The sequence below is a fragment of the Mesocricetus auratus genome, unplaced genomic scaffold (genome assembly GCF_017639785.1).
Source record: "Mesocricetus auratus isolate SY011 unplaced genomic scaffold, BCM_Maur_2.0 Super-Scaffold_100011, whole genome shotgun sequence".
Taxonomy (NCBI): domain Eukaryota; kingdom Metazoa; phylum Chordata; class Mammalia; order Rodentia; family Cricetidae; genus Mesocricetus; species Mesocricetus auratus.
In genome coordinates, this window is record NW_024429195.1 from 3,085,389 (window position 1) to 3,100,056 (window position 14,668).

At 45.9% G+C, this 14,668-nt stretch overlaps 1 long non-coding RNA gene across 1 annotated transcript; it reads left to right on the forward strand.

Moving 5' to 3' along the window:
• Positions 1-1,545: 1,545 nt before the first annotated feature.
• Positions 1,546-2,952, forward strand: LOC110342370. Its single transcript, XR_002384417.2, has 2 exons — positions 1,546-1,666; positions 1,878-2,952. It is a non-coding gene; the product is annotated as an uncharacterized LOC110342370 (long non-coding RNA).
• Positions 2,953-14,668: the final 11,716 nt, after the last annotated feature.

A 14,668-nucleotide genomic window follows, 5' to 3' on the forward strand; every position in this document is an offset into this window, starting at 1 on the left:
ATTTATTTATTTATTTATTTATTTATTTATTTATTTATTTATTTATATGTTTGTTGCCCCAACCTGTGGGACATCCAACGTGGGGGCTGGAGGGTACCTAGGAGAAAGATGAGGACAGGAGATACAGAAGAATGGACACCAAGACAGGAGTCTGACCAAGGCGACAGCCTTTATTTCACCCCAAAAGGGATGAATATAGGGGAAGGAATGGGCGTGTACTGCCGCTGCAATGAGCCTGGTGGAGCAAAGGTCAGTGGGAGGGATAGGGCATCCTGTGTCCTCTGGTAACCTAACTGCAGGTTCTAACTTTATCTTTCACATTCTACCTTCTGTGGTACAAGCCTACGCCCTAGACTAGGCAGATAAGCTGCAGGTCTGTTTTCTGGGAACTTGCCTCCTATTTTAAGAGGTGGTATTTCAGCAATGTGACCTGGAGTCAAGACTTCTCCATGAGGAAGGAGGGTGTGAGTTATGGTAGAGCCCCCCCCACACACTGCTTGTTTATTTGTTTTGAGTTAACCCTGCTAATGAGGTTTTAAAGAAAGAGTCTAACACTTGCATTTATCTTGGAATCTCCTTCTTCTATCAAATAAGGGAACTGCAGAGGAAGCCCACCCCCCACCCCCAGTGGCCATGCTTGAAAGAGGAGCTGGGAAGGCTAAAGAAACTTTGCTTCTCGGGCAGCTCGAAGGCTTCTGGTTTCCTTGATTCTCAGCGTGTCAAAGGGTCATAGTTTGTCAATGTGTTTTGAGTCTCAAAAAACTTCTTTGGCCTTATTCTTGGTCATACGGTCCCCGGGGGAAACTTGTTGTGCTGGTGAGTTTCATGTCAATTTGGCACAAGCTAGACTCATCAGAGAGGAGGGAGCCTCATTTGAGGAAATGCCTCCTCTGTAAGATCTAGCTGTAGGGAATTTTCGTAATTAGTGATTGATGGGGGAGGGCCCAGACCATTGTGGGTGGTGCCACTCCTGGGCTGGTGGTCCTGGGTTCTCTAAGAAAGCAGGCTGAGCAGGCCATGAAGAGCAAACCAGTGAGCTGCCCAACTCCATGACCTCGAATCTGCTCCTGCCTCCAGGTTCCTGCCCTCACTGCTTTTGACGATGGACTGTGTGTTATATGGAACTGTGAGCAAAATAAACCCTTTCCTTCCCCCAGTTGCTTTTGGACCTCATGTTAAGTCACAGAAATAGTAACCCTTGTAACGTGTAGTCTCCCCCTTCCCCCCCTTGGTTCCAGAGCCAGGTCAGTCCCAAATGAACACACAGGACGCTATATTAATTATGAAGCTGTTGACCATTTGCTGTAGTTTCTCATTGGCTATCTCTGACTTAACTATTGACCCATAATTACTAATATATATATTTTTATAAGATCTTATCTTACTACGAACGCAGACTCGCATCCCCTCTTCCCGGGAATCACATGGGGAAGGCTCCCTTCACTACATTTCCCAGAATCCTCCTAGACTCCTAGTCCCACCTATCTTGCTTCCCTATTGGCCAACAGTGCTTTATTGACATATACACCGGACTTCCCCATCAATCCCTCACTAGGATACTGGAGTTCTCATTTGTTTCTTAGTCCTGTTGACAAGACAATTTACACATGGGCTCAGAAGGAAGCTCAAGGATAGTTTTATTGGAGTTTGAAAGAGAGACACGGAGGTGAGCACACTGAAAACCTGGGCAGCTGCTGAAGGGAGGAGGGGAAAAGGAGGAAGAAAGCAAAACCTTTGTGTTAGGGTCCAAGAAAATGCTCAGTAGTGGAGGTTGGCAGAAGGGAGGGTGAGTGAGAAAGTCCGACGTTTGCTGGATAGGATTTTGCTGTTGTTATTTTGTTGTTGTTGTTGTTGTCATTTGTCTTTGCTTTTGACAGCTTGATACCCGTAGAATCATCTGGAAAGAGGAATCCCAGCTGAGGTCCATCAGGCTGGTCTTTCTTTGTGTAGTCCCCTGCCTGGAATACCTGTCTGCTTTTCAGATGGGATGACTGCTCATTCGTCAAGGACCTAAACATCATTTCACCAGAGACACAGTTGGAATCCTCAGTCTAGGGATGGCCATCCCTATCCCTGCCCACTCTTCTGCTGCTCTGTGTTTCTCCTTTGTAATACTAATCGTGGTTCAAACTATACACCGATTTGTGTATTATTTTTCTAACATATACACTTTATGCTCGGTGTTGTAAACTTCCTGAGGGCAAGGACCATGTCTGTCCTTCTCTCAATTCCACAGGCATGGAGCCAGAGGGCCCAGTAAATACACGCTATATGTTTGATCAATGAATAGAATGAATGAAAATCAGAATCAAAATTCTACCGGAATCCCTCCCGAACCTGATTCCCTACTGACTGACTTCCTGCAAAGCGGCGTTGTGTTTTATTTCATTTTTCCCCTTTATCATAAAAGAATAGACTGCATTTTCCCTTTGCAATCTACTGTGTACCTTCTCTAGTCCCTGAGTCCTGCGCAGCCTTTGACCGGCACTTTGTCTCTCTCCAAGACCTCTGTTCACCTATCTGATACCAGGGTTGGGGCATCGGAGTGGGAGTTGGGGCACCAGGGTTGACTTCCTTTTGGACACTTAAAAAAATAAAAGCCAAGGCACACTTCACAAAAGCCAGAAGGCATTGCTGTGCTCAGGATGCAGTTGTGGGGCTTTGGGTGGGCATGGCAACGATTTCTAGGCGTCACACTGTGCTCAGGAGAAGGTGGACAGACTGTCTTATCACTGTGTGCACAGGGTTCGGGCAGCTAGCTCTCAGGCTAACTGGTGTGCCACCTGCTGCTTCTCGGAACAGCCACCATGAGGACCGCTCCAGGGGCTCCACTCCACAGAACAGCGTGAGCTCCTTCCTACATTTGTACGGCAGAGGGGCTGTGTGTACGTTTTTTATTGGTATACGACTGCAACTTGCTTGTGGCTAAAACAATAAATCGTCAAGTTCCAAGGCTTCTCCAATGGAGTTGTCTGAGTATGGGCTTTTGTGATGTGTTAAGTATAAAATATCCCAATGCACCTGAAAACCGGTAGCAACATCAAAACACAACATTAAAAAAAGAGAAAAAAAAAACCCTCTATATCCCTATGTAGTCAGGTCATAAAATATGCAGGTGGTTTAAAATCTTTTCTTTGATTTTAGGTGTGTGAGTGAGTGTGTGTGTGTGTGTGTGTGTGTGTGTGTGTGTGTGTCTGCGCGCACACGTGTGCACGTGCGTGATGTTTATTCATTCTTCCAGACAGAATTTCAAGTATGTTTGGGATTTGCATCACGTTTTGTTTGAATATGAAAAGACTCATGTGTTGAAGGCTTTGTCCCCAGATGACACATCTGACCACTGAGGCACGGCCGGAACATGGTAGCTCTGACCTGATCAGTGCTTTCACCACTGATGGATTCGGGATTTGATGGTGATGGAAACTTCTAGATGCAAGACCAAGTTGGAGGAAGCAGTACCCTCTCTGTCCTCTCCGTTTGGCCTCTTGGTTCTTAGTAGCTGTGGAAGTAAGCAGTTTTGCTGGAGTATGGTGCCATCCTCCAAATCACAAGTCGAAATAAAGCCCCCTTCCTTGTTTTCTTGGGTATTTTGTCACAGAAGTGCCAACTGTCCGACAGAGATGTTGTGAAAAGTTCACATGAAATGGCCTATGTTCAGTTGGAACAAGGATAGTAGGAATAAAGGAAGGAGGAAAAAAAAGATAAGGGAGTCGGCGTCTTTTGGAGGTTTCAGTTCATAGCCAGTAGACCCGCTGTTTTGGGCCTGTGGCAAAGCAGCGTATCATGACTAACCCCATGCATCAGAGCGAAGCCGTCACCCCATGGCCAGGGACCATTAGATTTATTTTCTTATTTTATGTGTATGAATTTTTGCTTACATGCACATATGTGTACCACTTGCATGCCCACAGAGGCTGGAAGAGAATGTAGGATTACATGGAACTGGAATCACATATGGTCGCAAGCTGCCATGTGGACGCTGGGAACTTAACCCAGGTCTTCCAGAAAAGTAGCTGGTGCAGTTCTCCAAGGAGCCGTCCTCCAGCCCCTAGGTCCCACCTCTTAAAAGACTTCAGCTTCCAACAGCGGCAGGTCAGGCCCAAGCCTTAACGCACAGGACTTTGAGTGACACTCAAACCGCAGCAGGTTCTTCTGCTGTGTTTTTTTGTTGGGAGTATTTTCCAATTACACATAGGACAGAAGATTTAAACAGCAGTTTGTAAGAATGCCTGTGTATTAACTGCATGGATGGTTAGTTCAGTCTTGCGATGCAAAAAGCTTCAGGGTATGAATAAGACAATTTGGGATTCAGTCACATCGTTCTACCACTGGGATAGATCATGGACAAGGCATCAGGTGGGAGGCTTTTAAAGCCATGCTGGAAAAGATTACGCTCACAGAGCCAGGGAGCTGATGTAAAGGGGTGGTTCTCCAGGAAGCTGGGGACAAGAGGGCGTGGCTTTGTGCTGGCTGTTTGTTCCTGTTTCTCCTCTTCTGTTGGAATACATTGCTGGCTGGTTGGAGCTAGCAGCTTTCTGCCTAAGACAGGCAGTATGGAAACTCCCTCCCTATGCAGCAAAGCTTCCTGTGCTCTCCCTGCCCTTATCTGGAGAATGTCCCTGGACCTGAAGGACTGACCTTATCTGCAGATGGATGGCTTCTGTCCTGCCCGATTCTGCAGCCATTTAGTCCCGAATAAATACACAAAGGCTTATACTAATTATAAACTGTTTGGCCTATTGCTCAGGTGTAACGTATAGTCTTTCCGCCAGCCACCTGGGTCCCGTTGCCGCTTTAGTCCCCAAATAACACACGAGACACTATATTAATTATGAAGCTGTGGGTTGTTTGCTATGGTTTCTTGTTGGCTAGCTCTGGCTTAACCATTAACCCATAACTGCTAATCTAAGTATTTCCACATGGTCTTCTCTTACCGGAGAAAGGGTCCAGACCTCTTACTCCTCTGGCATCCTACATTGTGACTGACTGTGCCTCCATTTCCCAGAATCCTTCACCTCTCCTAGTCCCACCTATCTTGTTTCCCTATTGGCCAATAGCACTTTATTAACATATCCACGGAAGGACTTCCCTCATCACTCAGGCTTCTTATTGGCTAGCTCTCTGTTAATTATTAACCCATTTCTGTTAATCTGTGTATCTCCACGTGGTCTCGGCTTACTGGCGATGACTGGGTCTCTTGCTTCCTCGGCAGCTACATGGCTTCTCCCTGATTCTGTCGACTACCTTTCTCTATCCCTGCTTGGATTTCCCCACCTGGCTAAATCCTGCCTGTCCATTGGCTGAAAGAGCTTTATTCATCAACTAGTAAGAAAAACATACATTCACAGCATGCAGAAGGACATCTCCCATCATTACCTAAAAACAGATGTCTGATTCATCTTTAGCCCAACCCTTGACACAGATCCCTGCTAAGAAGACTTGTGCTAAGAGCTCTGCTATAGGACCCTACTGCCACATACGAAGTCCTGTCACAGGGGTGTGACACATAATGCAAATTAGGGTTTGTCCCCAGGCTCCCCATTCCTATATATTCCTTATACTCTGGAATGAAGTTGAGCTGATTCACAGAAGTCTGTCTCCTGGAGTGTACATGCTCATGGGCTGTATACAAAACTGTCTGTTACTCTTCTGCCTCTTTCCCGTTTTGGACTGATGGCTGACAGGCAGAGATGGAAGGAGGACCCCCACACTCTCCTACTTTTCAACTGCTTCAGAGGCTCAGAAACACCAGGCTTGCTCCCAGGTAAACTAGACTGAGAACCTGGTTCTGCCAGTGAGACTACAGGGAGTCAAGTGGGCTCACGTGGTGACTCTCATCTAAAGTCTCAACCTTTGTAGAGTGAGGCATGGACCATCACAAGACTGAGCTAGGCTGTTAAAAGGAGGCAAGTGAAGAGATTAATTGATCTTTAAAAGGAAAGAAAAGAAAACAATAGAAAGCTACCAGTGGTGAATGGTGTGTGTATGTGTAAGGGAAGAATGAGAAGAGATGACAGACTCCTTGAATATGCACGTGACCACGGAGCTGGCTTGGGCATGCTCAGACAGATCTGATATTTATATTTTCATAGCTGTCTGTGGTGTCATAAGAACTGCAGAGATACCAAAGGACCTGGCTGTAGGCTGATTTTTAATCAGTTTGCAACTGTCTAGGGCAAGGTTTAATTTCTTTAAAGTCTAAAATACTCTTTGTCTTTACTGTAGTTGTTATTTACAACCAAAAATCCCTTTTTAGTTGGCCCAGGACTTAATTTTCATTCACGCAGGGAAAGCAATGCAGATTGCTGAGGAAAGGCCTGGAATTGTTTTTTTCAGAATCAGGTAATCCTGGGTTCTGATTCTGGCTTTCTCGTTTGCTAGCCATGTAGGATTGGAAAATATAATACACACTACACGCATTCCCTTATCTGTTAAATGGTGGAGTTAAACAAGCAAACACAAAGATTGTGAATTGAAAACACAAGGCCATGCCCCAATGGGCTGGAAGTTAAGGAACGCTGAGGGGTTGGTAGAATTTACAGTGTACATCGCAGGGACAACCAAAGGAGAAAGACACTCAGTGTCCCATAAGCTAGGCTTGTTGCCCCAGACATGACCTCTCTGGAGAGCAAACATGGAATTTAGCCACCGCAGATCTGTTCTTATCAAAAGCCTACCCCAGAGCACGGCATCCTCGGTGCCATGTCAGAGGGGGTTTCGTGTTGCTTTAAGACATAATTAGTGGCTGCATCTTTTGACTGCCCTCATCTCTGAAGCCATGGTCTCTGTGGAACCTCGGCAGCATCTGAGCTTTGGCTGGCTGGGTACCATGGCAACAGCTGCACTTCCAACACTAGAGGTGTGCTTGTTTTTCTAAAAGCTAGGCACTAGCCTTCCTTCCATCTCTCTCTCCCTTATTAAATCAGGCAACTAGACAACAACCAGACTGTCTCTAACAACCCAGCCAGATAAGCTCTGTGGTTTTTTGAACACTCAGTAGAATTTTATGTTCAGGATTTGGATTCATCAAGAGAGAATGCTCTTGATCTTAGCAAAACACCTCATCGAAGAGACAGAAGGATATTTAGACCTCCTTCTTAAGAATGCAGATGATTTTGGAAACTGTTGGAGCAAAGTCTTATGTTTCTATTTTAGGAGATAAGAGTCTCTCCGAAGGAAGAAACACCCTGAATGAAGTCAGTTCCCAGAGGACTTTAAGCTGTTGGAAGGCTCCTGGAAAGGGCAGAGTCTGTACATGTCTTCTTTTCCCTGGATAGGTTTAACCCCTGGCCACCTTAGTATCTCCCTGTATTCAGCATCTAGTTTTATCAGCTCCTTTTGCTGCTCCTCCCCACTGACGTCCAGGATACAAGAAAAACCATGATTGAAAAATGGCAAAAACCAAGACTAGAAGAACCCTTGCCTATACAAGACCTTGAACAACCTGAGCTCATGGAGTTTCTCTGAGAGAGAGAGAGAGAGAGAGAGAGAGAGAGAGAGAGAGAGAGAGAGAGAGAATGGTAGATACAATTTTTTTCTGTTTGGTAAAGAATTTCCACTATAGTGGCATCATTAAATAGAGTAAAAAACCGACACTATCCTATTCCATTGCTTCAACCTCATACCTAACATTGTGGTTGAGAGAATAGTGAGTAAATTGGAACTGTTCCTTTCCAAGAAAGTCCAATACTGGGAGGACAGGACAATGTGGACTTGAGTTGCTCGACACATGGAAATGAGAAACCCACTGAAGAACCTCTCCTAAGGGATAGAGTCAAGACAAAATAGACCTAGACTTATGACCTCCACCAGGTAGGTAGGGAAGTTTTAAATCTTTTCTTTCTCCCCCTGGATCTCCAATGAAGTCAGGGTTAGTTTATGGAATGAACTCACGAGGGACAGATTAAGACGATGTATTACATCTGTGGTCATGAGAGTCAGACACAAAGTATGGGTCTTAAAGAAGAGCCAGGTGGCTGAGGCTTGTAGATCATTCTGAGTTCAAGAAGAAAAAAAAAAACCAGAGCAGGCTCTCCTCAAAGGGAAGGAGGCAGAGAGCTGTGTGAGGCTGAAGAGGGGAATACGAGGAGAACAAATTTTACTTGACCCTGTGGATAGCATTTCTCTGTAGCTCTTCCTGTTCTTCCCCCCAGATTAAACAAATTATATATTTATGTGTATGTATGCATGCATGTATGTATGTATGTATGTATGTATGTATGTGTGTATCACATTTGTATAGAGTGGGGTAGCCCACGCATGCCCAAGTACCCATGTGGGCGTGTGGAAGGAATCAGTCCTCTTCTCCCACTGCGTGGGTTTCAGGATTGGAACTCAGGTTGTCGAACTTGGCATCGAGCATCTTTACCCACTGAGAAATCTCACCGGACCGAGACTATTTTACCTAGATAAAACGGAGTCCCGAGGACAGACAACGCTCTGTTCATATTTAGTGCTTACTCTTCTCTTGTAGATGGGTGGAAATTCTTTTGCATTAAAAAAAACAGATCATTTGAAAAGAAAAAAAATCTGTCTACAGTTTCTCTGAGCAATCCTTTTAAGATTTGCTATAACGATGTACTTTGGGACGGTATTAACGGTTGCCGCCATCGTTGGTGGAGAGGAGACTTGGAGAAGGGTGCTCGGTCCTTAACTGTCTACTGGCTGGGTGCTTGGGCAGAGAGCAGGAGCTGCAAGTGGAAACTGAAGCCTTAGAAAGTGCTGCCGTCACACAAGACGGAGGATGGTGGGTGGTTGGGGGCTGGGCAGCAGGCACTATTTTTAAGCACAGGGAGCATAGAGCAATGCTTGAGGAACAGCGAGGTGATAAAATGGGCAGCAGGAGGAGGCAGCGGCCGGGAAGGAGCCCGGGAGGGGACAAGTGAAGTCGTCCCGGCAGCTGGCGTGGTGAAGAGAAGTGCTTGGGAGCAAATGTGCCACTGTGGTGTGTCTGAATTCAGGACGGCAATCCCAAGGTGCAGGAATGGGCCCGCCCAGTAAACCATACCGAGTTATTGCGGGCTGGTGTGACTCCGGACAACAGCATCTGTTTACGTGGAAGACGGCGCACAGCCTAGCCGAGCAAGGAGCCATCAGGGCACACGGCAGGGATGCCCTCAAACCAGACTGTGATTGTCAACAGATGCTTCTAAGAGCAGGTGACTAAGGGTTGCACTTGGAAGGATAGAGGGAGGCTGTTTCAGTCGAGGGACCGCCCCTGTTGATCTTTACTTTGCAGAGAACTGAGTCTAGTGGTGAAACCCGGTCAAACTTGGGCTAGAGAGCTGCACTGCCTTGAGAGGTCCTCAGGTAAATATAGGAGCTTTTCGACAGGCTGGCCTAAGTATTCCCAACAGTGCAAGTGCTGTCCCGGAGAAGCCCACACTATGCAGACTGAGCGCGGTTCCCCCAAGTGTTGGGGAGGGGTATTGTAATGCTGAAGGAAAATAACAGGTTCCTTTGCTGTAGGTGACTGTGGGCTCGGGTCCTGAAGCTTCCTCCATGCACTTATTGCCCTCAGATGTGTATGAGTGTCCTAGGCAAAGAGCATCATCAAATCATCAAAGGGGGAGAATGCTACCAACCTTAAACTTCTGTGACGGCCAAGTGTAAAGGAGGTGTGTGAGGACCCACCCACGAACAGAATTAGACGTCTGACTCTTTCCTGTTCTTCCTATAGAGTGTATAAGGCATCGACACCACGCTGTAGATACTGGAGTGAGAGCTGTGACTATTATTTTTATAGAAAAATCTCCTTCCCATTTAAATATTGCCATGGAGACAACATGACGGCCCCCTGAAGCTGAGGGGAAAAAAAAGGTTAAAGCAATGAGCTGTTGTTGTATCATCTTGTGAATTTTATGCCTATATGAATATAAATTTGATAAACCAGAGATGTGCCCGTCTTAAATGTGATTTTCGGCAACTCTTCTCCAAGACCTTTTCATCGTAACTTAAAAAAAGGAGATGGAAATATGATAAAAAATAAACGTTTTTATGGGAACAGAAGGACGCATCTGAGAATCCTGCAGATAAATCCCATTGATTGACGTGGCTGCATTTTTAACCAGGTGCAACAGTTGAACATTCATTATGGCTGCAGTCTCATCCCGTATTCATGAGCTAGATGCGGAATTCATTGATCCTGCTGCTCAGGGAGGCAGGAGCACTTTAAGTTCTAAGGAGGCCAAAGCTAAGTTCTTATTAAAAAAAAAAAAAGGCAGTCTACCAATTATTCCTGGTGGAGAACATGGAGGAACAAAAACTGTGTTTTGAGCTCTGGAAGCATACTCAGGAGACCCCCTGGAGGGCTTGTTAAAACCCAGACTGCTGGGGCCCCAGTCCCACAGTTTCTGATTCACGGAGCGTGGGGTGAGGCATGGGGCCGTGCATTTCTTTTTTGTTATTATATTGCATTATATATTATACTGTATCACATTGTAATTGTGTGTGTGTGTGAGATTGCATTATATATTATACTGTATCACATTGTAATTGTGCGTGCGCGCGTGGGCGGTATACATGTGTGGTGTATATGTGTATGGTATAGACTTGTTTGTGTGTGGTGCAGGTGTGCACACTTCTGTATGGATGTCAGAGGAGGATACTGGGAGTCCCGCTCTCACGTGCCCCACCTAATTCCCTCGATACCGTATCTCTTACAGAACCCGGAGCTAGGCGCCCAGCCAGCCCGCAAGCCTCGGCGATCCCGGTGTTTTCCCAGCTACACCTGGCATTGCAGGTGCTCCGTGGCCATGCTTGGCTTTGAACACGTAGATACTGGGAACGTGACTCTCCTGGCCCTCCTGCTTCTACGGCAGGGACTCTTACTCTCTGAACTGTCTTCTAGGTCCTCCTTTAGATATGTGTGTCGCTTTGCTCCGGCACCATTGATTGGGACCCAATCAATAGAAACTAACTTTCTTACAGCTGTCAAGAATGAGAGACCCAGGATCAAGATGCCAGACATCCCCCCCCCACCCCGTTAGCAGCCTCTCAGCTGTTTCCTCATATGGTGGTAGCTGCGGTGGTGGTGGTGAGCCAGAATGAGACTGGGAACAAAAGCGGAAGGCAGGGGGAGAGAGGAGATACACGCTGTCTGCTTCTCTTCTTGTAAGGACATTGATATAACCTCATGACCTCACAGAACTTTGATTATTTCCCAAAGGCTGTCACGTATGTCATATAGTACAAGGCAGGTAGACCTTAAAATACAAATTCTTAGGAATCGTGAACAATCTGTTCACTGCATTCTTCTCTGAACCCTAAAACTCAGGTTTTCTTACAGGTTCCCATCTGCCCATTGTAGCATCAGCTCTTAAGCTTAACGTCTAAACTCTTTTTTTTTTTTGGTTTTTCGAGACAGGGTTTCTCTGTGGCTTTGGAGGCTGTCCTGGAACTAGTTCTGTAGACCAGGCTGGTCTCGAAGTCACAGAGATCCGCCTGCCTCTGCCTCCTGAGTGCTGGGATTAAAGCATCTAAACTCTTAATGAAGTGCCATACAAATCAGTCGATACTTGGGGGTCTGAGACATCGCAAGGCAAAAATTCCTTTCTAGGTACAAAGTTGTGAAACCAGACGAGTCGTGTGTTTTCCGAGGGTGGTGGGGAATGGGTAGGGAACAGATATTATCCAGATGGAAGAAAGGAGTAATAGGTTTGACCCAAACCAAGAGGAGTCCCATTAGCACCTAAAGCTTCTAGTAGCCTTCCACACATGCTCTGGTCTTCTTGTGTATTGGTGGACTGGCTCTCATTTTGGTTACACAGGGAACCACTCAGATCTCCTGAGAAGGCCCTACCACCAAACCAAGAAGGGATCGTCTTCGCCATTTGGGCTATTTCTAAATGGTGATCCCAGTGGTCTGGAAATTGCCTGCCTGTTCAAATATTCTTAGTTTTTCCTTTGGAGAATAAAGCATGCTCACGTCTAGATAGCTTTACCCCTGCCGCCGGATGCCCCAGAGGCACAGTAGGGCACCTATAGTTCTACTCCAGTTTGTTTTCACTGACTCAGTTGATACGATCCAGTCCATGTTTCTGGCTTCTTTAGACTGGAGAGATAGCTCAGGGTTAAGGGCACCAGAGGACCCAGGTTCAATTCCCAGCAACCACATGGTGGCTCACAACCATCTGTGATGAGATCTAGTGCCCTCTTCTGGTGTGCAGGCATGCATGCAAGCAGCACGCTGTATTTTTTTTTAAAAAGAAAGGAATGACTATATCATATACGCATGACCTCTTCATCTAACAGATGTGCATCCATCTTTATGAAGTCCTGAGCACATGATTATTTTTTATAACTATCCAAACTCTTGCTCTTTTTTTTCCCTTAAAACTTCTCATTATTTCTATCATCTCACATTTTACGTAATGTAGCCATTAGGAATCAAATCACTCCTTTGACACTGTTTAGAAATCTCCTCAGCTAAATGTCTAATTCTATTACTTACAAATCCTACCTCCCACGGAACACCTGAGCACTATTCACAGTGTTTACTACCTTCCAACAAAGACCGACTTTCCAACAAAGATCGGCTTTGCTATAGTTTCCAATAGCCCGGTTTCCTTCCTACTGAGCTCTTTAAAGAATGACCTTTAGCCACCAAACATCTCCCACGGGGCTCTATTCCTAGGAACCTGGGCTGTTTCTAGAATGCCCCTCAAAAGCTCTTCTAGCCAACCTTTCAGTTGCAAAGCTCCATCTATGTTATTAGGCGTTTGTTAAAGGAGCATGTCAAGTCTTGGTAGGAAAACCCGGCATTAGTCCATTTTAGCTCACATAGCAAAGTGTCATAGGTACGCACCTCAAACAACAGACATCTTTCTTCCAGTTTTGAGAGTGCTTGCGTCTGATCCTATTGCTGGCGAGGGCTCTCCTGGCCTCCAGAGGCCACTGTCTTCACTGCCAGCATTTCCCAGATCTCATTCCAGGCATACGGAGTCCGACTGTGCAGAGTCTAGGAAATTGTGTTTAAATAAACCCCTCCAGATGGTTCTGGTGCCTGCTCTAGGTGGAAAACCATTGCATTACCTTTCCATGTCTCTAGTTTTAGTGGACACTTGAAAAACTCCATAGAGATATGATCGAAATTCAGCTTTTGTTTCTGGGTTAGGAAATGAGATCTTGCAAATTTATGAAGGTGCTTTTAGCATACAAACTTTTATTTAATATATATATATGTGTGTGTATATATATAACTCGATGTTTTGAAACATGTGTACATTGTGAAATTATTACCTCGTTCAAGCTAATTAGCATGCCTGGTAACTCCACATTGTTAGTCATTTTTGAAGCCAGTGTGTGTGTGTGTGTGTGTGTGTGTGTGTGTGTGTGTGTGTGTGTGTGTGTGGTGTTGAGTCAGAGTCTCCATTCCAACCAGGAAGCCTCTACCCTCTAGCCCGCAGTTCCTGTAGCTGTTGTTAGGGTACTAGATGATGATAATCCAACTGCTGAGCGTCCTGCTGTACTAAGAGGGTATGTCCCATACCCGCATACGAATAGGCCGTGTGTTTCCCGTTTCACTCCTCGCTGGTGCCTAATGGAGGCTGTGAGAGCCGACGCGTTGACCTCCCTGCTTAGCCGTAGCAAGGGCCTGCCTTTCCTTCTCTTGGCTACCAAGAATCCACTCACCCCTTCCTGTAACCTGCTTCCCCTGTCCTGTCAGGCAGCTTGTCTTCTGCAGATTTGGCTGGTATCCTGGATTTCACCTCAGAACCTTGCTATCCTGAAGATAAACACAACTAATATTAACCATCAAGTTTTGTGGGAACACTTACTCAGTTTTTGGTGGGCAAGTTACCGAGTGATTTCCGGTGAAGACACAAGTCAGTTAGAGCGAGGGGATCTTTAAATTGTTTTTTTTGTTGTTGTTGTTTTTTGGTCTCCACACTTTCTCCAATGCTCCCACTCGAAGAAGGCGGGCTAATGAATCACTCGTTTTGCTGCCATGAAAGTCATCCCTTTAAGAACGTGTTTGCTTTAAAGATGAAAAGCCTAAATGAAACCCCCTGATAACACAGTCTCCAAAGTCCTGTGCACACAACAGGTGAGGTTCGGGAGGAGGAAAGCAAATTCTGTGACCTGTGAGACGTGAAGACTTTTTTCCCTGAGCTGGTAGGTTAGCAACAAATATGGAGCAGACACTTGATTTTTGCAAGCTATACCGCAAGATAGCGTAAGGTCTCATAGACTGAGTTAGTCCACAAGAGTGCCCCCAATTTTAGACACCAATTGCTGCTCCTGATGGTGAGTAGGGCATCTGACCAATGTCTCTGAGTAAGGGTTTCTGCAATCTCTTCCTCAAGGTTAAATTTTTTTTTTTGAGTATCCCATGAAGCCCAAGAAAACACATCTTCAGGTTTCCTATGAAGCTGGCTGTGGAGGAAATATGAGCAAATGGAATGCAGGGTGTGGAGGAGGGAGGGGGTGGCGGAGGGAGGAGGTGGAGGAGGGAGGGGGTAGAGCTTCTATGCCCTGTGTATGCACAGAGCTCTCTAGACCCCCCCCCCCCACGTGTTCTCTATCTGGATGCTCTTAGACCTCCATCAGCTGAATGGAAACGTTACTGAGCTAAAATCGCTGTGGAATAATGCACACAGACCAAGGGAAGAAGAAGAAGACATGTCCAGGTATTGCTTGGCCTTCTGTTCAGCACTCCTTGCTGTGA